Genomic DNA, 24,413 nt, shown 5'->3' with positions numbered 1-24,413 from the left:
TCACCAAAATATTTCAATCAGCCTTGAAGGTATTATTTGTAAGGCCATTTGGGCCTGGTGCTTGGAATTTTTTGCATTTGATTATCAGGGAGTTGATGTCACTAATATCCAAAGGAGGGTTCCAGATGGTACTCACTGTAGAGCCAGCTATCACAGAGGGATGAGTCATTAGTGTACCAAGCCTTTTCTCGAAAAACTCAACCCACTCCGGCTCTAAGATAGTGTTTATTTGGGAAACTACAAAATTTGGATCCTGAGCATTAATAAGCTGCCAGAAAGCACTGACCTCAGCATTAATCAGGACAGCCAACATTGTCTCAGCATCCTGTTGAAATATATTTTGTATTAACTTGCAATAATTTTTATAGGATGGCTTGATTTTCCCAACTTGTTCATGTCTAGTACACTGATCCATGTTCAACCGACGGATATAATATCCCTCCTCATGGAAGTTTTTTCAGAAGCCAAATCCCCATTGTAGCAATGTGTGTGTCTACCATGACCATTCTTCTTAGTATTAATCCTCTGAGAGATACCAGAGACTAGGAGCCCAATAACCCTCTGGAGTTCACGTGCATTCAAATTATTGAGTTTCCAATCAAGAGTAGATTGATTGAGGGAATCCCTCAAGTTTTTGTTCACAGTACAGATATTGTTCGCAGTCAATCGTATTGCATTCCCTGCCACAGCAGCACCAACTTGCGGTTGCAGTCTAAATTCTCTAGTATTCTCCATCAGATCAAAGGTAGCCATTAAGATAGAATGGTCACTCCAAACATTCTTCAACACATTAGGAGACACACATCTATTAGTAAGGAAATTATCTAGGTAGATGTAATCCAGTATGGAAGAGCTATTCCCCCTATGCCAAATGTGTCAATTAAACTCCTTATAATTCCAAAACTTACTCCCCACCAATGGTTCTAGATGCATGCTACCCAGTTCTACATACCAGGTTCTACCCAGATGTGGCATCCAGGAAGACCAATATGGTCTAAATATAGGTCCCATAGGTTTATCTGTGATCCAAAGTCAGCATTTAGATCCCCTACCACTAAAATTCTACCATTTGTGAACTTTCCTGACCACTCATCAATAAATTGGCACACTCTCTCAACGAAGGCATCCACCAATGAGAAACATTTGTGCCAATATATGTTGATGATCAAGATCTCCAGAGCCCCATCCCTGGAAGTGAGATCCATCCCCAGTAGACCAAAGGGCAAATTCTCAATAATTGACCAATTTAGGCATAAATAATTTTCTATAGCAATCAGCAAACCTCCTGAGGGCCTCCCGCTTGTACTTGCTTTTGCTGGTTGACTAAAGATCGTATAGCCATCCAGGATAGGTGTAGAAATCAGCCGCGTTTCTTATAGACAAACACAGTTGGCCTCTCATAGATTGGCAAAACAAATAGGATTGGTAAAAAGATGTACACTGCCAAGAGTATTCCAAGATTTTAGACATAGCAGGACATTTTTCCAATCAGTACCTCGACAATTTTGTTCATTACCTGACCAGTTTCTGCCACACAGAGGAGATAATGGCAGCCCAATCTATTTCTTTACCTTCAGTCATATCATTCCCGCTACCCACGCCCGCACTTCCATTCCCCCCATGAGGGAGCACATTTCTCTGCATATCATTTTTGGAGTAGTGGCCCCATTCTCTGTTTCCTCCTGCTTAACTTCAAACCCTAGGTTTATTAGCCCCCCACATTGTGTGAAAATCAATTAATTCACTAATGATGAGTTCAAATACAAGGTGCAGATGTCCAGAGGATCTCTATCAGGGAAGGCCACTCTCTCAATATCTGATGAACCAATCAAAGCCAGTGATGCTATTTCTGCAAAAAAGATGTCAGACCTATTCAAACACATCGGATAATCCGGGCCCAATACACTATTCATCGTGATATTAACTTGTTGGTTCCCACGACTAACACCATTATTCTTCAACTTTATACCAGGTGTGTCCCTCATCTTTGCACTCCAGGTATCAGCCACTCATGAATTCAATGATGTAGTATAGGAGCCTCCTGTTGGTTGCTACTCATTAATACTAACCCTCGATAAATATTTTGAGGGAAGATGTAGGCGTTGAAGCAGATCCTTAACTCCCAAAGCCACTCTAGGGTAATTGGACATTGGTGGCAATTCTGCAGGTTCGGCCAATAGCTGAGATTTACCTTTGCCACTTCCCGCCCCAAGGGGCAGAGATCCCACCCCATTTTTCACCGGGGAGCTTAACTTCCCGAGCCCCCGAGCCCCCATATCCTCATGTATATCCATTCGACAAGGTGCCCCAACTACTCTGTTCCCGATGGCACCATATTCACATTGATTCTCCCTCTCAGTTCCCCCAACAACCCAAGTAACTCGGATCGCAACCTCCTTGTGGGGCTTTACAATAACACAATGACTAAGGCTCTTGATACTATTGCTCCCCTCAAACTACGTAAGAGTAAACAGCAGGCACACCTCAATGCTTGGTTTACCCCTCACCTCAAAGATCTAAGACTGCAAAAAAGAAAATTAGAAACCTTGTGGCGACACTATCCTTCTGAGGACAACAAAATGCAATTAAACCTCTTTTGCAAAAAACAACAAAAAAGAAATAACCCGTACCAAAAAATATCTCTTCAACGAAAGAATCACCAACGCTAGCTCCAATACCAAGGAATTGTTTATGATTTTACGGGAACTTGAATCACCCATACCTCTGCCTGACAATGTCCCTAAAGACAAACACTGGTGCACCAGTATCCAGAATGCTGTAGCCAATAAAATAACTCTTCAAACTAAAATTGCTATAAAAAAAAGCCTCCTTGTTCCTTACCGAGACGCAACACACCAGCACTACTACAGACACACCAGGTCCACCATTATTTAAATTCACCAAAGTCTCCATCCAGGAAACACAAAAAAGTATTGCATCGCTGAAGCCATCTAACTGCAAGGGTGACAACTGCCCTGCCCAACTAATCAAAGATGCAGCGAGAGACTTAGCTCCTTTTAGCTCTAAGCTAATTAATGCCTCCTTCTCTACAAATACTGTACCAAGTCATTTAAAAGAGTCCTGGGTTTTACCAATCCTCAAGAAACAAACTCTAGACCCCTCCATCCCTACTAACTACAGACCCCTCACCACAGTACCCTTCCTTCTCAAGATTATAGATGGAGCAGCCAATCTTCAAATCCAGAACTATCTTGAGGTTAACCAGCTTTTAGGCTCCCGCCAATCCGGACTTAGACCACAACATGGCACAGAGACTGCCCTAATCGATCTCAAGACACAAATTGACTAGCTCAATGACAGGGGAAATACTGCCATGCTGCTCCTCCTTGACCTGTAGGCAGCCTTTAACTTGGTGGACCATGCAGTTGTGTGCAAACACCTAGCATCAGCTGCCCACTTGTTAAGTGATGCTAAAGCCCGGGTCCAGTCATTTTTAGATAATAGAACTATGAGAGTTTTCTCCACATCGGCATCAGTGGACCCGGTCCAGACAACATGCAGTGTTCCACAAGGGTCTTGCATCTCGCCAACCATGTATAATATATTTACCAAACCCCTATTTGACAAATTGGACAGACTGGGTGTCACCTACACGAATTATGCAGATGACACCCAGATCCGCATTCCCCTTTCAGGCAACTTTGTCTCTGATATGGCCTTGGTAAATGAAATATACCTCCTCATTCAGGCATGGATGGCAACCCATGGCCTCTGCCTGAATGACGACAAAACCAAGCTCTTGATTCTCGGGTCTGTGGCCAATTTAAAAAACTGAACTCCAACTACTCTGCCTTCAACATTGATGGCAACATAATCACTGTAGCTAAAGAAGTGAAAACTCTATGGGCCTCATTACACGGTAGGCGGTGAGCCATGGCGCAATTAGCGCCATGGCTCATGCCGGTAAAATACCGGCACCGCCTTGGCGGTAAGGGGATTTACCGCCCCATCCCAAGGTTGGAGGGGCAGTAAATACCCCTTCCGCCATTGCCCTTCCCCATTCCCATTTCTGCCCCATAGGGCTCAATGGGAATGGGGAAGGCGCTAATTACGGCACCGCAATTTAGCGGTGCCGTAATTAGCTCCGAGGTCCCTTAGCGGGTTGGTATTTAACGCCTGCAAAAAGCAGGCGTTAAAACTCCAACCCGCTAAGGGACCTCGTAGTAAGGCGGCAGGGATTTACCGGCACCGGTGTTTTACCGGTACCGGTAAATCCCTACCGCCTACCGTGTAATGAGGCCCTATGTTTCTACCTCGACTCCACCGTAACCTTAAGGAAACAGGTCAACTCACTGGCATCATCCACTGCCTGTACATGCAAACTGATTAGAGCTTGTATACCTTTTTTAACACAAGCTAGCTGAATGATACTGGCCAATGCTTTAATAATGCCAAAGCTGGATTATTGCAACACCCTTTATTTGGGAGCTAACAAATACATTACTGACAAAATTCAGATTCTGCAAAATAACGCCCTCAGAACTGCCCTGAACTTACCTATTAGAGAACATGTATCCAATATGAGAAGAAAACACCACTGGCTAAAAATATGTTACAGGATTCTACTTAAAACAGTCTTGCTCACATTCAAGTGCCTCAACAATGCAGCTTCCCCCTATCTTACTGAGAGAATAGTCATAAGAACCTCAACTCACCCCTGTAGAGCAGCTAATTCCCATTGCTTACAAATACCTAGATTCAGACTAAAAAAAACTGGCGGGAACAGCTTCCTGGTAAAAGCTGCCCAATCTTGGAATGCACTCCCACTTGAGCTTAGAATGGACCAGTTCTACCATAGCTTTAGACGTAATGCCCTCAACTGGCTACGTTCCAATTACCCTCACGATTAACCTATATGTACCATTGTACTAGCTACTGAAAGTTATCCTGCACTCTGTACCTGGCCCTGGCCGTACAGTAACTGCCTCCACGTATGCATTTATGTATGAACCTCATTATATCTTCCTTATTGTGTCATGTATATATGTACCTCACTGTATCCTCCATTCTTGTGTAACTAAGCTTTAAGTATCCTTTGTACCTTGTTGCGTCCAGTTACCTAAGGGTTCAGTGCGCCCTTCAAATTAATAAACAAACAAACAAACAAACAAACAAACATCGATCCTGCCTGGAGGTGATCCAGAAGTCATACCTGTGCAACAGACTATAAGCAGCAGTGCCAGACCGGGGTCTTAATAACATCGGCCTTAGAAGTAGGCATTTAAAGGGGTTGGCATTGCCTGCCGGCTTCCGGAAGGCAGCCCCTTTTGAACAGAAGGCAGCAAATCAGATGCAGGTAAGGACAGGCAATCTAGCAGGCCGACAGCTGGAGGTAAGTTTGTTGTCGACAGGGCAGCCATCTTTAAAGGGCTTGTGGTAGTAATCAAACAAACCCCAGCAGGGCTTACCTTCCACATCTATCCGCACGGAGGGGATCCAGAAGGCACTCCTATGCCATGGTATTATTGCAGCAGGGACAGGCAGAGGTATCATTCCCCGGTCTTAGAAGTAGGACCTTTGAAGGAGGTTGGCACTTTGATATCTTCTGGTTGCTAACACATTATAAAAGCACTTGAAATGGATATCCCAGCCCCTCTGATGAGTAGCAATTACCCTTGAGAGGGATGGGGATGCAGATTTTATTCATATATCAATAATCAAAATGACTCAGGTAGTTTGGCAAAAAGGAAGTCTGTTTTAATGTCAATTATCTAAAATATGGAGTATAACGAACATCAGCACTCGCTCGATCCTCTTACTCAACAAATCTTACAAAAAACTGAGGATATATTAAGCAAAATCGTCATGAGTGGCATTATTAACGACATCATCCTACGTGGCAAACTACAAAAATCCATTGGAAGAAGTGAATATCTAAGTGTAGGTTCCATATCAGTATAGAACAGTGAAGGAAATTGATAGGGTACTTAACATCAGGTGGAGCAACTAAGCCCTCCCCTTAAAATGGCCAACATGAACCTCACTAAATACACTACGTCCCATTGGCTACACAAACTATAGGACCCTTAATTACGCAGTCCTCTACAATTGGTTAGCTTCTAACCCCCATCAGTACTTTTCCATCTAGGTCTAGCAGCTTGCAGACTGAACATCCCGGTGCAGGTGAGCTCGTCTTAACACTAGCTTCTCACCAATTAGCTAATCAATCCATCATTACTTCAACGGTCCAGTGTCAAAGAGGGCTTTGAAGCCTGGCATTGAGTTTGTACTGTGCTCTGAGATGTTTTAAGGAGTGTGGGCACATCCTTCCCTCATGCGTAGGTGTGACCACCTCATTCATCCAACTTCATTCTTCCACATGACTAGAGACCATGGAACCAAGTATTTTTGTGTATTTAATATTATTTTCAAATAGTCCTCTGAGGTCTTTTGTTTTGATCAAGCCTTCTGGACAGGAGTTTCTGTTCTTTCACACGAATTATATCCAATGTCAGTTCATTCCAGTTTGATAAGACCTTGGCTTCTTTGGCTCATCCAACTCCTTCTGCAGAGATTCATTTTGTAATTCAATTTGCTTTTTAACTGCGACACATTGAAATGAGGCCCTCTTGTTAATGTCCAGCACTACTTATAATGCGTAGAGGAAACATCCATCCTTTACTCGTCCATGTGCATATATATACGGCCTCCCGTGAATAGTTGCCGGGCTCGGATTGCAAACCCACGATTTGAATTTTCTAAATACATTTGTCTAAATAAAGATTACCTTTCAAATACGGAGCAGCTGGTTTGCAACTTTATTCAAGGAAACCCTTCATTGGAATCCGGTAACTCCAACCCTGTGAAGTGCGGCTCAAATTTCCAACAAAACAGTTTTTTGGCGGAACCAAGTGCGATATATATATATATATATATATCCATGCAGTTATGGTTAAGTTGGTGTTTCCATAGGAAGAGCATTTCTCGGGTGGCTTATAACTTCGCTCCTTCTGGGCGAATCCTCACCACACTGTGCAGAAAAAGTATATGGCCCACTCTGAATTTTTTTGCAAAGTTTGGAGAGGTTTGGTCCAGGGGGTGCAAAGTTGTAGGGGGGGTCCCAAAACTTTTGTTTTTTCCCATAGACATAATAGGAAAAAACTTTGCGCACGCCTACAGCCCAAACCGCTGGACGGATGTACACCAAATTTGCAGCAGGAGCGGGGGCTTGGTCCCAGAAGCGTGCTTTTGTAAATTTGGTGTAAATCCGTCCAGTAGTTTTTTTTTAAATGACCAAAATGTAAGGCAAAAAAATTACTGATATCTCGGTTCGCTCCGCGGACAGTGCCCTGATTGGCCGAGCGGCTTGCGTGATGTCCGCGTACATGCAACGTGTTCGCTGATTGGACGGCGTGGTGCATGAAGCGCGTCAGATATTCTGTGGCGCCCGCCATCTTGAATTCGCGGACGACCGCGGACAGCGTGGTGAAACTTGGATTAAAAATTGTATTTAGTGGAGTGTGTTGGTGTGTAAGAGTGTTTGGGGAGGGTAGGGGAGTCTGAGATAGGTTCAATGTTCTGTTTTTTTTTTGTGCTAGACACTTTTGTTGTGTTCGATTTCTCTGTAGACAACACAGCTGTTCTGAAATGTTCGTAAATAAACAGAATGGATTCGGTGTCAAGTTGAAAGTGTTCTAAGAAGACTCGAGGGGTCCTGGGATGTTCGCAGGAGGTGTCCTGAAGACGTTGTCTGTATTGTTCGTTGTCAAGCTGAAAGTGTTCTACGTACACTCGCGGTGTCCTGAAATGTTTGTACATAAAGAAATTGGGGGTGTTCTGAGGACGTTGTCCGTATTGTTCACTGGCAAGTTGAATGTTTTCTAAGACTACTCGCGGTGTCCTGAAATGTTTGAAAATAAACAAAATGGGGGTGTTCTGAGGACGTTCTCCTTATTGTGTGCCTGCTTAGCTGTATCCAATGAGGGAATGGCACAGAGAATGAAGTGGAAACGGTAGAAGGGCGGTCTAAGAGTTATGCGGTATGCGGTATGCGGACAGGGCGTGCTACATCTGGGGTTTTCCAGCAAATCCAGCATGGAAAGAAGACTGTAGGGATCAACCAATCAGATGTTGAGGTTGTGGGTTTGTGTTCAAAGAGACTGTGTGTAGTGAAGATGGCAGAAGTGGAGAAAGTCAGGGTGTTAGTGCTTGGTGCTGCATTGTTTACAACAGTATGCTCAATGCAGGCATGTTGCAAAGAATTTTGATGTTAAAGGAGTGGAGGTGGTGTGGAGCACTGTGCCTGATTGCAATGTACAGGGAATTGTACAAGTTTGTGAGGATATGTGCAGGATCAACAGTCCCCATGTGGTAGTTTTGCACTATGGTGCTTTCCATTTGGGCTATGTCAGTGCCCCTACTTTGTTGGCAGATTTGGAACACTTGGTTCAAGCAGTAATGAACATCCTTCCAAATGCCAAAGTAATTTTTTCTGGATTAGTACCTAGGGCAATATGGGATAATAGTTCAGTTTTTTGTCCTCAGCAAAACAATGCTAGGTGTGTCATCAACTGAGGCATGTGTGCCTTCATGCTTAGAGCTGGTATGTTCTTCTGTAACAATGATAATATTGATTCCAGTAATGCTGTTTATTTTAAAGAAGATGGCATTTCCTTATCTTTTATGGGAAATGCCATTCTGTTTTGGAATGTAAGGGTTGCTTTGGAGAAGGTTATGTGAAGATTTCAGGAGTAAAGTAAGAAACAAAAATACAAAATAACAGGTGTCTGTCAAGCATCTGCAAAAAAACAAAAAAACGGCTCTTTTCAGAGCCAACCTCAAAAGAGAAATGGGGCACACGATTTAAATGTACATTCACCACGCTCAGATTTTCGATATGTCCGCGGACATGGCGGTAGTCTGCGGACATCGAAATCACTAGCTAGGGGTTCAGTATGTTCTATGTTACATGTATATAAAGTCAGGGATATTATGGTTAAGTTGTGCTACGAAAAACATATGCAATTCAGTAAAAAAACTTTGTTAAAGGGACGTTATGGTTAAGTTGCGCTACTAAAAACCTATGGTTTGAAGTAAAACCAAAAATCCCTTGAAATTTGCCAGTTATGGTAAGCTAAGCAACCATAACTCACGCCACCACTGTGCACTGCTAACACTAACACCCAGGACATCAAAGATGACATCAGAAATGTCATTGATGACATCACTTAGTTTTTTAGTAGCGCAACTTAATCATAACATCCATTTAACAAAGTTTTTTTGCTAAAGTTGATCGGTTTGTAGTAGTAGCACGTAACCATAATGTAAAGTAACATCTGACTTCATTGCACACCTTGCAGAGAATGCCACATGACCATATGCCGGCGCACAGCACAGTGACGTGTCCGAGAATCCGTACACACTTAACAATAAGATGAATGCCTCGTGGACAGTGTGGAAATACATTTTTTACTGATGTAGGAACTTCCACCTTCAACATTTCCCTTGCACAGCTCGAACACTTATTCACAATGTAGTACACAGTACATACGTTTAGCAAAAGTACTAGTTATCTGAGAACGACATGAGCTAAGGCCATCCCTCCTACCCAAGAAACAGCACCAGTGCTGTAATGATGGAGCATGAGAAACACTGCCCCTACCTTACAAATAACACACGCACAACATTTTCCCCTGTGCACCTACCCCCCCCACATTACTGTTTGGTGCCTCTTTGCTCATTTCCATCCGCAACTTTCCTTCTTAGCTGTCCTTCCCAAAAAAGAGCCATCCGTAAACAAAGTAAATGTTCCTTTAAGAACCACCTTTCACAGTTTAAAAATATATTTTAAAAAAATCGCATACACTCCATCTACTTTATATTTCTCAGTAAAGGACATAGACGCATTAACATTTGCCATTAACAATCTACATTTGCAAAGCAGTAATGTGTACTACTAAAAAAGAGGATTTGTCGTTCTAACACGAGACACCTGTGGCGCCCCGGATTAGAAAACAAAATCCTTTTCCAAGATGGCCACCATAGAAAGGGAAGGCGGTTGTTCCATACATGGCCCCTCTTGGCTTTCCATGGCAGCCTGCAAAAAGCAAAAAGGAAACGCTGTTAACATATTAACACCAGCACTTTTTTCCTCCCTTTCAAATATATCGTAATGTCGAACAACTTTACCACTAAGCCAGTCCCAGGTGGACATGGCCACTGTCATCCTATCTTTTCTCCCTTCTGGTCATGGCCAGTAGCCACATTGTGCGGATCATGACCTTATACCATGACCCCGACATTCTGCCCACTCCCCATGGCTGCAGCCTACCCCTCAGTCAATAAACATATACCGCTATGTTTTTTAACTACATTACAACACTTGTGTAATACGAAAACACTCTCACATCTCGTCACATAACCAACCCTAATAATATTGTACACTTTTTTTAATGACGGGCCTCTCCAGCGTAGCCAAATGTGGCCATAAGCACCTACGTGCCATGACGCAGAACCTGGAAATGAACACACAGCGACGTACAACGTAGCATGTTACATTTTAAAATAATGAAGTGTTTTTTAAAGGAAAACATTAACAATTTTAGAATTTGTAAAGTACTTTAATTTCACAATAAATTTTCTGAGACCATTGGACTATTCCCATTTTCAATCAAAGAGTAACTTTGTTCAGTCTTCATCGAAAATGTTAATCGTAAGGCACACGTTGATCTTTTCGCATACACAAAGTATTTGCTTTCGATAAATCAACCGCTTCAGCCGAACAGTGATTTCCAAGACATCGGCATGAACTTTGGCCTACACCACCATTTTATGTTATACCTAATGGCCACTCTAGCATATGGACAAATGGGGCCGGGCCGGTCGTCCCACAATACAGTGACGGTTAGGCAGCCGGTCACGACTACGTCCATCTGGTGTCCAAAGAATTTATCAATTGGCATCTGGAATCCATGGCAATCACAGAACGGCCGAATGTAACTGTTCAGAAAATGTAACAGAAAATATGTATCAATACCCAACCTTTACCAAACAATTTAAAAAAAGACAAAAAGAACGTGGAAACTGATACACAAATCGATGTGGTCATACATGACATTTTAAAGAAATAATAGCGTTGAACATGGGTCATCCTAATGATTGCCTACAAACGGCGAGAATCTGCACTCTCCATAAGTTTAAAAAAAATGACAACTACACAGAAAGATAGTACCTCAGTTACAATGCCAAAACGTAACAGAAAATACGTATCAATACCCAACCTTTACCAAACAATTTCAAAAAAGACAAAAAGAACGTGGAAACTGATCAACAAATCGATGTGGTCATACATGACATTTTAAAGAAATAATAGCGTTGAACATGGGTGAACCTAATGATAGCCTACAAATGGCGAGCATCTGCACTCTGCATACATTTTTAAAAAAATGACAACTACACAGAAAGATAAGACCTCAGTTACAATGCCAAAATTATTGTTCTGGTAATAAATAATTAAAACTCGTTGCGGTGTAGAGTCATCAAAAGTAAACTTACACGATATTTACTGTTTCCATTGTCTTTGTTAAACGCAGACAGCGATGTTCTTTGCAGCAAAGAATCTTCTTCAACTGATGTTACATGTGTCTTACAAACGTTTTGAATACATAACCTTATCAAATGGTATTTTTTCCAAACGTGCACTCCCTGCATTCTTACTGAATTTTTCCTTTCACTCAAGGTCAAAAAACAATTGACCCTTATGGGTTCAGTCGGATGCGTGGGCCTACTGAGCTCGCAACCAAAAAAGCAAACCAAGTGACCTTCACTCAGAATGAAAATACATTCTGACTTTGCCACAACATATCTGAATGCATGCATGAGAACTGCTACTCCCATACACTTGCAGAACCGCTGTTTACATCAAACAGTGCAGGTGCCTGCCTCGGTTAACAAGTGCGATGGTGTGTTGTTTTATATGTGTTAGCGACGATGTCCGCGTACACCAAAACAGGCATGAAAGATGGCGGGCGCAGCAACAGAATCTGACGCATTTTACGCCATTGAACATCCAATCATTGATTGCGCCACATGTCCGCGAACATGACACTACAGATTAGCCAATCAGTATCTTGTCCGCGGAGTGAACAGGGATGTGTGTCCGCGGAGCGGACATAGATATCACTAATTTTTTCAGATGTACTTTTTGGTCGTTTTAAAGAAAACTACTGGACGGATTGGCACCAAATTTACAAAAGCACACTTTCGAGACCAAGCTCCTGGTGAAAATCCATCCAGTCGTTTGTTTGGGCTGTAGATGTGCGCAAAAGTTTTTCCCCCATTCAGTCTATGGGAAATAAAGACGTTTTGGGACCCCTCTATAACTTTTCCCCCCCTGGACCAAACATCACCAAAATTTGCTAAAAAATTCACAGTTGCCCATACACTTATTTTGCACTTATTTTGCAAAGTTTGTTGTGGATTCGTCCAGGGGGAGCAGAGTTATAAGCTGCCCAAAAAGTGCTCTTCTTATGGAAACAGCAACTTAACCATAACTACACGGCCACTACCGTGGGCGTGTAATATATATATATATATATGTATATATATATATATATATATATATACACTACGGATTTCCTGACTCATATTGAAAGTTTACCTTGGCAAAATGATTACATCATGGCCACTATGGATGTTGTTTCCTTGTACACATCCATAGGACACGAATACAAAAAAAAGGCATGCGAAAGTTTATCAAATACAAGATCTCTAAACTTTTTAGAACATACGAAGATGATTCTAGGGATGCTTGACTTGTGTGTGTCTAATAACGTTTTTATTTTTAATAATGAATACTTCAGACAAGTGCAAGGCACAGCGATGGGCACAATCTTTGCCCAAGCTTATGCTAATCTTACCATGGGAGCATGGGAAGCATCGGAGGTCTGGACAGAACAAAATCATACAGTTACTGAGAACATTGTTTTATTGCTCAGGTACATTGACGACCTGTTTATAATATGGAAAGGGTCCGAAAAGGCATGGATAAGTCTTGTGAAGCTTTTGAATGACAATGACCACAATCTGAGATTCACAGAAACACACAGTAAGAGTTTTTTTAACCTTTTTAGATGTGAATATTCAAATTGTGGATGAGACACTGACTACGGAATTACACAGGAAACCATCATTCTAAAAATCTGATATGGAGCATTCCGTATGGTGAGTTTATAAGAATTAGGAGGAATTGCTCAACTTTGAAGGCCTATGACTTAGATAGCAAAATTGCAGCAAGAGGGTTTCTAAATCAATGTTATCCAAAGAAAGTCATTACTAAAGCATACATTAAAGCGAGGAAAAAAGAAAGATCTTGCCTTTGACAGGACCTCGTCCACAAAATGAGTCCATTGACAATAAGGATGCAACCAGACTAATTCTTACTTACAACAATGAAACATCTGAAATCAAACATATACTACAGAGATATTGGAAGATTCTACGAGCAGATAAAGACCTTGCACCCATTTTGAAAACATATCCTGAAATCAGTCTCAGATGTAACTGTTCTCTCAAAGACACTTTGGTTCAAAGTTTTCTTGCACAAGACTCGATGCCTGAGCAGGAAACATGGTTGACTAACCAAAGGCCAGGCTTTTGAAAGTGTACAAAATGCAACATCTGTAAATATGCCAAGAATTGTACTAACCCCCGATTTTAGATGACACAATCATTATTACAGAGAAAATCACATGTGAGACCGAATATGTGGTTTATGTATTGTCATGTGAATGCCAGAAATGGTATATAGGCAGCACCAAATGTAAACTGAAAATAAGAATTCAGCAGCATGTGAGAGCCATTGTTAATCAGAATCCGAACTATCCAATGGCGAAACATTTCTCAGACTGTCATCAATGTAACCTCGAAGGCTTTCAATTCTTTGGCATCCGTAAAATCGAACACAATCCAAGAGCCGGAGATAAGGAAAAGAAACTCTGCCAAAAAGAGACATGTTGCATCTTGGACTTTGAGAGCAAATACCCAAGCGGGCACAATATAGACGAAGAAATGTATGCCTTCTTGGGTTAACGTCTTAATGGAATCTATGTATTAAGAATTTTCTTAGTGTATCTTGATGTATTGAGCAACTTTTGTATTGCATGTGTATACTATGACTTTTGTATTTATAACCTCTCTGGTGTTGGCTCATCAGTTCCTTTAGGGTATGTTCGGTCAGAGCTTTTTCTAGTCTTTGTAAGGGTACAAAATATGGTGCTAACCCTGATGTTTGTACAACCCTGGTTCAGGGTTGAGTTTTTATAGTGGTACACTTATGGTGATTTTAAGTATTTGGGTGAATTTATAATGTACGCTGATAATAGGCAACGATGAGGAAGTATGGTTACAGATGAATTTTTCTTCCTTTGTTCTTTCTTATGAATTTTAATAAGTCAAGCGAATATGTCAGCTGTGATTTTACAGTGTAAATACTCTGTTTTATATCTATTTTTACTGTTGCAGGCTGTTACTATTACATCCATTAGAATAGCAATTGACTCTCTGTATATATGATACAGATAACGGGTAGTTACAACCCAGTGGTTACCCACTAGCATATGTTTGTGGGATTCTTCTATGGCTGCTAGCACTAGACACCTTATTGTATGGACATAGGAATAACTGAGGCACTGTGCACTTGAAGGTATTGATATAGGAATGTCTGGAAGCAAGTGATTATGTTGCACTTTCAATGCACTATGCACTTTACTGGATTTGCACTATGCACTTTACTCTCCCTAAATAAGCCACAAACATGTTAATTCCATATGCCACTGTTAACTATGATATATACAAATGAGAATGATATTTGAATTTGCTTACTCATGCCTGCACAGCGTAGCATTTCAGGAACAATATGCATAAATGCATGACAATTCAGTACTGCACTTATAAGTTACTAATATGATTGAAGCAGAGGTCTCACAGTGGAAGATGGTGGATTTTTGGCTTAATATAAGCAAATGTAAATAACTAGTCCTTTCTTTATGTTTGGGATTTGCCCATTCAAATATTGCTGACAGCTAACCACACGGCAGAATCAGTCCTCTTTCTTTGTCTTAAACCGTACCTCACAAGGTATTTCAATTGTTTGGTAATATGGATCACCTGTTGTGATCAAGCGGTGAGGAAACCGTGAAACGTTAACTCTGCTATGCTAGGGCCGTATGTTCTGGGAGAACCACGATGTTAGTGGATTGTACGAGCCACATGCTGCACGATTTTATTGAATAAAGACTACGTTTGAAACTCTTTTCAAAACTGGTTTACTGAATCGACATTGAATGACTGGGGGGGTGCTTTCCAATGGACTGCAGAAATAACAGTTTCTCTTGCATCTGTAAACGTATAAACTAGTTTAATATCTTCATCAGTCTCTGTGGCATAAGTTTCTTCACCTTGATCCCATGATATCACGTATCCTTGATACTTTCTTGATGCCTTGTAGAATATCTGTGGTCTCTGGTTTCTGCATCTCTTCTACAGATGTAAGCTCGATTCTGTGTGACGTCACCATTCATCTTTGCCATTTATCTGCTCTGAGCCTTCAGGAATCTCATTCAAATGCCCATCATATTTTCTTGTATGCAGGTACGGTTTTCTCAATGGGTACCTTGCCTTCCAGATCTTCTTAGGTATTGGTACTTTGAATGGTACTGCACAGAGTCCATATTCTGCTCTTTGTCTGTTTAGCTGCTCTGTGTATGTTTCATACTCTGGTTTCCAACAGACAGGTAATATGGGCGGGGCAGTTGGAGTAGGGGCACTTGGCTCCTCCTCTACACTCTCAAATCAAACCTAATCCATATGCTCAGTGAATGATGCAGAGGGCCTTGACGGAAATTGAATGGAACCTATGGAGAGATGTGAAGGCTGATGCAATGTGGCCCCTGTGTCTGAGACACAGGATAAGCCTGGAAACCTTTTCTGGATATTTGGTTGTCAAAAGACTTCCACCAAGCTGTCACATTATTTTGCTATGGAGCTAACATAATTACTATCCTTTCAGGCAAAGTTTCAATCTGTTATTGTGTTGCAACAGCTCAGGATGAGAAGTTTAACTAATATGACAACTCTGTCTAAGTACAAGTCCATCTTTCCAATTGAATATCACAACAAGGATCTCCTGAACAAGTAGTGGAATCCCTGAAGTGCATGGAGCATATCATTTCTCAGTGAAGAATATGAATTTGAAACCATTTCACCTATTGTTTATTAATAGAACTTTAGGAAGAACTACTGTTTGATGAACTGGTAGACTAGTTTTGATTTTTCACTTAATGACAGGGCTTTTATCTGAATTGGTTATTAATATAATTGTGTGCATTTTATATTGATGAGATTGCATTTTTGGTGATGATGGCTATTATGAAATAATTATAAGTCCCTTATTCAATATGTCGCGGGTGCTTACAAATTGTGTATCTTTGTACCTCTTTGTGTGTGCGTGTGGGGGCAGTGCACCAATCCTAACTATCCCTACTTTGTGGGATTCTCTCCTTCTTTTTCATTAGCTGATCTAATAGACTCTTAATGGCACTTTCTCCCAGGCACCATATGACACCACATAGATGCTCTACAACATGCCACAGTGCTGCACTTACCTGCATGGCACATTTTTTGTGACAAACACAATGGTTGGAGCACTGGAGCACTATGCCTATCATATATGGTGTCTGTGTGAATGGTGCCTTGATTGGAATCATGCAGGCTGTCCTACAACAAATCAGGAACCTGTCCCAGTGCACAATGGCTCCCCACATCCAAGATAGCAGCATTAACCTCTTATTCACATAGCACCTTTCACAATGTGTATCGATTGCTTCATGAGCGCTCAGGTTTTTCCTTCTTCATACTTCTGCCGCCTCAGACTTTATTTTGCATTTAGTTGGTTACTAAGCATTACCCTCAGTTCCTCGGAGTTCCTTCATCCTCAATGCTTGCTCTTGGCTGCATTCTTCCTTCAGCCTTCCTCCGACCTCAATCTTCCATTCGTTCCCAGCTGTTTGTTCTGCATTAGCAAACTCAAGTCCTTTCTTCCTTGCTTCATATACCTCCAGCCATGCACTGGAAATCTCCTATCTGGCATTTTAGTCCTGACGATCAATCTTCACTTGCATGATCTTCGCGCCATCTATGGAATCCAGTATGATGGTATCTGCACTATTGCGAAAATTCCTGTTCACGATTGGGTGCACCAAGTTGGCTATGGGGACATGCTGTTCTTAACCTTCTCAGCTAGATATGTCAAGATGAGTTAATGTGTACCTGTAAACATTCAACATTTTGGAAAATATCACTCGATTTACCTGATTGGCCATCCACCAAATAATGGCTGGCTTTGGTTTGCTCCAGGAGGGGGATACATTTCATTATCGAAGGTCAGATTGTGGCATAAGCTGTCACCGCTCTGGGAAATTATGAGGTGTAGCAGCCCACTGGCTGTTTAATAAATGAAAGCCTGCTAAATTCAGGAGAGCATGAGGGGGTTTGATCCTGGAGAGACCTCTACCTTGACCTGTCCTGTCAGGATTGAAAGGCCTGCTTAATATCTGTGTGTTGTCCCTCCTCTGCAGCCCCTTCTCAAAGGAGGGGATGCTGAGAGCTGTTCTGCACCCTTGTGTTGCATTATAGGAACAAAGGAAATACAAATCAGCCATTAAGTGCTGCATGCTGTGTTTCCTTCAGGCACTGCATGAAGGATAAGGTGAGGAGCTCAGTACCAGTATCCCAGGGGGCCTTGGCTGTCTGTTCTTCTGTGGCTCTGGTTGAAGAAACCGAGGCCCATGCTACCGTGGTGGGCCTATGTGTCAAGCCAACAGAAGGAGAGAGGGGACTACAGCAGAGGAGCCCTAGTGCCAGAAGTGCACACACTGACCTCCCTCCCCTCACTGCCACCCCAGCCAAGGTGGGATTACTATTTAAAGCCTATTCTGCAGCTATGCTTCCTATGGACCTGTATGACAGACTGTGTGCTGGGCAGTGAAGGAAAGGGAAGAGTTTCCTTGTCCACCACCACTTTTCGTCTGGGTGAGGTAGTGGTCTGCATGAGTCAGGAGTCTTCCTTCATCCCCACTTGTTTCTTTCTTTACACTATTCCTGCTAGGAACATCAAAGCAAAAGAGAAAAAGAACAGGGACCATCATTTGGGGAGACACACAGTTCTGCTTAGTGTAAAGGTGTACTTTTTGTGGAGCGGTTAGTGTAATCGACACTCGGCTCATCATTGTTCTGTGAGGATAAGTACCCCAAAGCTAGTGTCTACTTCACATTGATTGCTGACCTCCAATATTTGAAATTGAGCTTGCTGACAGCTAAAACAATCACGCCCAGAAAAAAAGTGGATGCTTGTCACTCCCAGGTCTTGTCTGAAGTGCCTCAACTTATCATTTCCTGCCTGTAATGTGCCAGCCTTGACCAATAGAAGTTTGCCTATCTGTAAAACATATAGCACTGCAACAGTAGAGCCCACAGAGTTCTTTACAAGAAAAAATACTTTGCCTTCACCCAAGCAGTGCAGAGCAGACTTGTTAGCCCATTCTGCCTCTATGTTTTGAGACCAAGGTATGACTGGTGACTGTTTTAAAAGATTTAGGTCCAGACTTCTTTCCATAAGTAGAAGCAAGCTAACCAGCTTTCTGTTATTCTGCAGTCTCAAGCTACAGTACGAAGAAATAATAATTTGTCATTCAAAAGAACCTGCTTATGGCACAAGCCCTGACTTCCTGTGCCCCCCTGGCAGCTAGTAACAGCATTCCAGGAGCAGGTACTGCAGCCCAGGCACAGAAGCCTACTTATGTTATTTTTTATTCCTATTTTATTGTTGGGGCAACCTAATGTTTATTTTTGGTGTCTTTATTTTTGTTGGTAGTTTGCAGATTACTGATGACTAAGGTGACCGCTAGCAATAGGGAAGAATCAGAAACCTGACAACATACTTACAAGTACTTCAACTTCCTCTTCCACTCTACTGCTCCCTTCCTTCAAACTACTATACCTCCTCCACACTACTACTCCCTCATCCACACCACTAATTCCTCCCCCTCACTAATACTCCATCCTCCCACTGTCTACTCAGGCAGCCCCCTTTCACACAGTCCCAAACACTTAATATTCACTCCTTACACTATCTCACCTCATAACATTTGCCATACTATCACACTCACTCACACTGCAACACCAGTTGCACTCATTAACCAATATCTCACAATCCCCAGAAACTGCCTCTGCATTCCACTGCTGCTTCTTTCCTCCGACTGGTCTCTTGGCCAACCACCTCACCTCCTCTGACTTCACCAAGATAAAAAACACATGTTGCTTCCTCCTTCCATTGAGGAGAGCGTGGGCCAGGGGTGCACTTACCCCATTCCCGATGGGGAAGATAGCGGCCTCCTGCTTCCAAGAAGGCTTGGATCTGGGGCTTTAACATGAGTTCTAGTCATTGCTCCGAGCCTTCTGATTTGTTGGGAGGCCCCTCTCCCTGTCCCCCACCACTTTACAATACAGCATAGTGGTGAATTAGGCTGCCTTGTTGGTTCTGTTCTGGGAGCTGCCAACCAACAAACAGAACAACTGATTTTCCATTGCAGAGTGCAGGTGAGTAGTACCCCTACCCCTTTGTATTCCTTTCCCCCCTTTTCATCCTATTTGTCCTTCTATGCTTTCTCTTCCTTTTTTCAGCACTCCTGCTGTCATCTTGACCCCTCCTCTCCCTGCTTCCTTATGGGCTGTGTTTACCCTCCCTTAGCCCTTGCCTCTCCCTCATTGACCAGTGACCCCCTCATTAGTACAACCCCCAGGGCAGTCCCACTGCCTGTGTAGCCCCTGTGGCAAAGGGCCCCAAGGCAAAGGGCAGCTCCTGCAGAAGCAGCTCGAGACTGTGTTTGCTTATGTTCACCGGATAAGCATGTAGTGCAGCCATCAGCCAGCAGCATCTGACTAGGCAAGGGAAGTACGGGCAGTGGGAACAGCCATTACGGCTCCCTATTACAATGTCTAGACACTCTTATTAATCCTTTTTACAATGCTTTAGTCAGCTGTACATTGCCCACAATTGTATGTTGCCTTTCACAGGCACTTGGCTCTTCCAGATAATTTGCATCTTGGTGTTCCTGCTTTTTCTGCTGTATGTTTGAGACCCAGGCCTTTTCCCCTTTCGAAGAAATGTGTATCAAGGTTTTTTGTGTTTTTTTGTGTGTTTGAAACCTAGGCCTTTTTCTCCCTTTCCAGGAAATGTGTATCTAGGTGTTTTGCTTTTCTGCTGTATGTTTGAAACCTAGGCCTTTTCCCCCTTTTCAGGAAATTTGTATCTAGGTGTTTTGCTTTTCTGCTGTATGTTTGAAACCTAGGCCTATTGTTCCCCTTTTCAGGAAATTTGTATCTAGGTGTTTTGCTTTTTCTGCTATATGTTGAAACGTAGGCTTCTCCCTGTATTCTTGACACTTAACTCTAGATTGCATTGCTATTGTTTTGAAGCTGCTTCAAGATTGTGCCTCACCTGCTCTCAAACCATCCTTGGCCCACCTTGCCCCTTCCTTCCCACTCTCCTCTCCCACATTACCTGGAAAGGTCCTTGAATGGCCCCACCTTGTGAGAGTCTTATCCTATAGGTGTTCCCCACCCCCTCCTGAACTTTGAGAACAACATTGCCTCTGTCGCACCAGCCTTGGCAGACTCTGCGACCACACCTTGCCACTGTACCTATTCCCTCTTCTTCTCTAGCGCTCCCTGGTGCACCCTCTCCTCAATAGTGCAAGTGAACCTTTACACTTGCATATTTTGGTCCCTTTTCCTCTCGCTCTCGCCTTAGCATTACCCTTGCTCCCCTTCCTGCACTTCTTCTCTTCCCCTTCTCCCCTCTTTCCTGTTACCACACTTGCATGCTCCAAATTGTCTCATTACCTAGTAGGAACGCTATTGTTTGTCTTCTTCTCTGTTTTTCCCCACTTACACTTCCTGTCCTCCCCGTCCCCTCTTTTCTATTGCTGCACTTGCATGCTCCAAATTGTCTCACAACCTAGTAGGAACTTTTTGTTTGTCCTCTTCCCTGATCATGCCATCCTACTCTTCCCTTCTCTCCTTCTCCTTCCTTCCCCACTTCTCCTCCCTCCACCCTCTTATCTGTTAATGCACTTGCATTCTCCGAATTGTCTCACGACCTAGTAGCAATGTTATTGTCTGTCTTCTTCCATCTTCATCCCCTCTTACACTCCCCCACCTCCACCTCACCCCTCTTTTCTGTTTCTGCACTTGCACACTCCAAATTGTCGCACCACCCAGTAGGAATGTTATTGTTTGGCTTATTCCCTGTTCCCCCCATATTTACCTCCTCTCCTCCTTTCCCTTCCCCTCATTCTTGTTACGGCACTTGCATGTTCCGAATGTTTCAAGACCTAGTAGGAACGTCGTTGTTATTTCTCCCTGTAACCCCCCTAACCCCTTGTCTTTATGTGCCTTGAAACACCATTGGCTATATAGGCACATTATAAATACCCAATAAATACAAATAAATAAACCCATCTACCATGGCGTCCAAACAGCCTAAAGTTAGTCTCAACCTACCAGGTATTGATGATTTAAAAGGCTCTGCCCTTGCTTCTACTTCTGCTATGGCTTTGGCATGCTGTCATATGGCCATGGGTGTGTTTTGTTGCAAACTCCCTTAGTGACTTGGGATTGCTTACTAAAAAATCCTAATTCACGTATTTCCCTTTTTCCCCCAAAATTCCAAATTGATCATTATACAACTAACAAGGCTACCATGTTTCCTCATCAGACCAAAACCTGTAACTAACCTTCATAGCTTCATAGAAAGTTGAGATATTTGCAAACCTATGACCGAAACGTTGCTACCTTTTCACAAAGCATCCAATTTCAAATACAAATAGTTAAAAAAACTCATTCAGCTTTAGAAAATGTAATAACAAGTAACCCTACCATTGGTTGATATAGAGAGTGCTATTTGATTTACAAAATAAATGACTTCTAATAATTCTGATTTACAACTAACTTCTGACCTACTAGGAGAAAGTGAATATTAAGTAAATGGCTAAGAGTAACTCCTTTCGTGAAATGCGTTTCCCTCTCCAGTTGTAGGTCTAAGGTAAGTCAAGTTTGCGAATGGTAAATTATGTGTGAACATCTATTGCTAGTAACATATATAAATAACTACTATAACCTTTGTACCATTATTCACAACTTTTTCCAGAGTTGTAAAAATGTGTTTGCTCTTTTGCAAACAATACAAACATTTTTCAAAATGCCTGCTGCACTCCATACTTTTTGAAAATCACAAATTTCACTTTGCTAAGAGTTATGTTTTGACTGTTGGTTTATTTATTTATAATGCGCACCAGACCCAAGGGTATTAGGGCGCAGAAGAAGGAAAAGAGGGTTGTTCAGCTGATATTGTTTACTCAAAACATCAAAATGTAAAAGCTAGTTAGCTGCCTATGCCAGAATGTTAGTCATCGTAGACGAAGTGCCATTTTTGCATCCTCATGACCCAGTCTCTCTCTTACCATGGGGGTCAGGGCCAATATGGCAGCATGCCTTGCTATTAAGGCTTTAATGTGCAGACACCAAAGAATTCACACTTCGCCCATGTGATTGGTATGCACCAAATAAGTTCTCAAGTAGGTTGAGTTACTATGTTGTTGTGTGTGCTGGAAGCGTGCTGGTACTATTCATGCTAGTGCTCATGTAAGACCATACCCTCAACGGCTTCTACTTCGACACACGCCTCTCCTTTAAGAAACACATAAGAAAGCTCAGACAGCTTGGTATAAACTCTCCCTCCTGCAAAAATTCAAGCCCTTACTCCTTCCGGACAGCTTTAGATTCACTGTTAGAGCACTGGTGCTGTCTCACCTGGATGGGGGCAATGCACTCCTAGAGGGCCTCCCGTCGTCCTCCCTTGTGCGCCTAAGAAGTGTCCTGCTGAATGCGGCTTCACGCCTCATCAAGGGATCTATGCACATACAACCACGTCACCCCGGCCCTCATTAAACCTACCTGGCTCCCACTGCATGCACAAACCATCTTCAAATCTTGCTGCATCTTCTATAAGGCAGTCGCCCTCAAGTAACCCAGCTACCTCACTGAGAAACTCAGCATCTATGGTGTACAGCGCACCACCAGAATCCAGGACTCTTGCATGCTTGAAAACCGCTGCTGCAAAATGGAAAGGACCAGAAAACAAGCCTTCCATGCCTATGCCCTAAGACTAAGGAACCTCCTCCCCGTTGGCATCAGACTCCCCCATGCTCCTACTATTCAGAAAATAACTCAAGACCCACCTCTTCAAGATGTCTGTGCTTCTCAACACCCAGGCTATCACGTTGCCCCTCGTGCCATGGCACACTAGACGCCATCCACCTCTCTCCTCCCTGCCACCCGGTACAGCTGTACCCCTCCTCTGGCCCCTCTGTATCCTCCTACCCCCTGCTGTATATCTGTTCATTGTTACCTCTGAAAAGCACTCCATTATGCATCTGTACTATTGTACACCACCTCTGTAAAATGCTCCATTATGTATCTGTATTGGTCTATGAAGTAAAGCGCTCTGTTGCTTCTCGAAGCTAGATCTGTGCGCAATAAATACTATCATAACAATAATAATAAAAGGCTTGGCCACAGCTGTCCTTGAGAAGGGTTTGGGAGAGGCCCATGGATGCTTCTTTTATTTGTTGGTCTAATCAGTGGTGGTCAACCTATTACCCTCCAAATGTTTTGGCTTATGACTCCCATGAGGGGAGTAGGCCCACGCAACTAAAGGCCCACAGGTTGCCCACTGTTGCTCCAAGTGCTTACTTTGTGGTCGCTTACTCTTCAGTGCTCGACTCGCATTCAATATACCTTACATAAACATGTTTCAATGATTTTCAGCTATACCACTAAGAGGCCCATGTGCCAGAGAGTTCAAACTCCCCTTATTTGATATATCGATGCTTCATTTCTAAGCATGGAAGACTGAAACCGCGTGAAAGCACTTACCCTTGTCCTGTTACCCAGCACCATCTTCTAGGGCCTCACAAAAAGCCATTTGCCTTCTTAAAGTAAAGTACAGCCAGATCACCACCGTGAACAATGCACCTATAGTGAGAGGAGAACAAATAACGTCTTGGGATATTTCTTGGTGTCTTGTTTGATTCATATCCTTCTGCAACACAATGATGCTATTGACGGCTATTGTTGCCTTTCGGTTTCAACTGTCAACTCAGGACTTGAACAGGTTCTTTCTGCTTGTTTCCCTTTCTTTGTTTGCACTGTACACCTGTGTTTGTTTTCTATTTCCAAATGTTCCTAAATATTGCAGCCATGTTGGCAATATCGTGCCCAGTAGGCGTGTTTAACCCATTCACTGCCGGCACTTCAATGTTTCCCTATTGAAATGA

This window comes from Ambystoma mexicanum, chromosome 7p (genome assembly GCF_040938575.1).
Source record: "Ambystoma mexicanum isolate Mex_15411 chromosome 7p, UKY_AmexF1_1, whole genome shotgun sequence".
NCBI classification, from domain to species: Eukaryota; Metazoa; Chordata; class Amphibia; order Caudata; family Ambystomatidae; genus Ambystoma; species Ambystoma mexicanum.
This window is presented reverse-complemented; position numbering follows the sequence as displayed.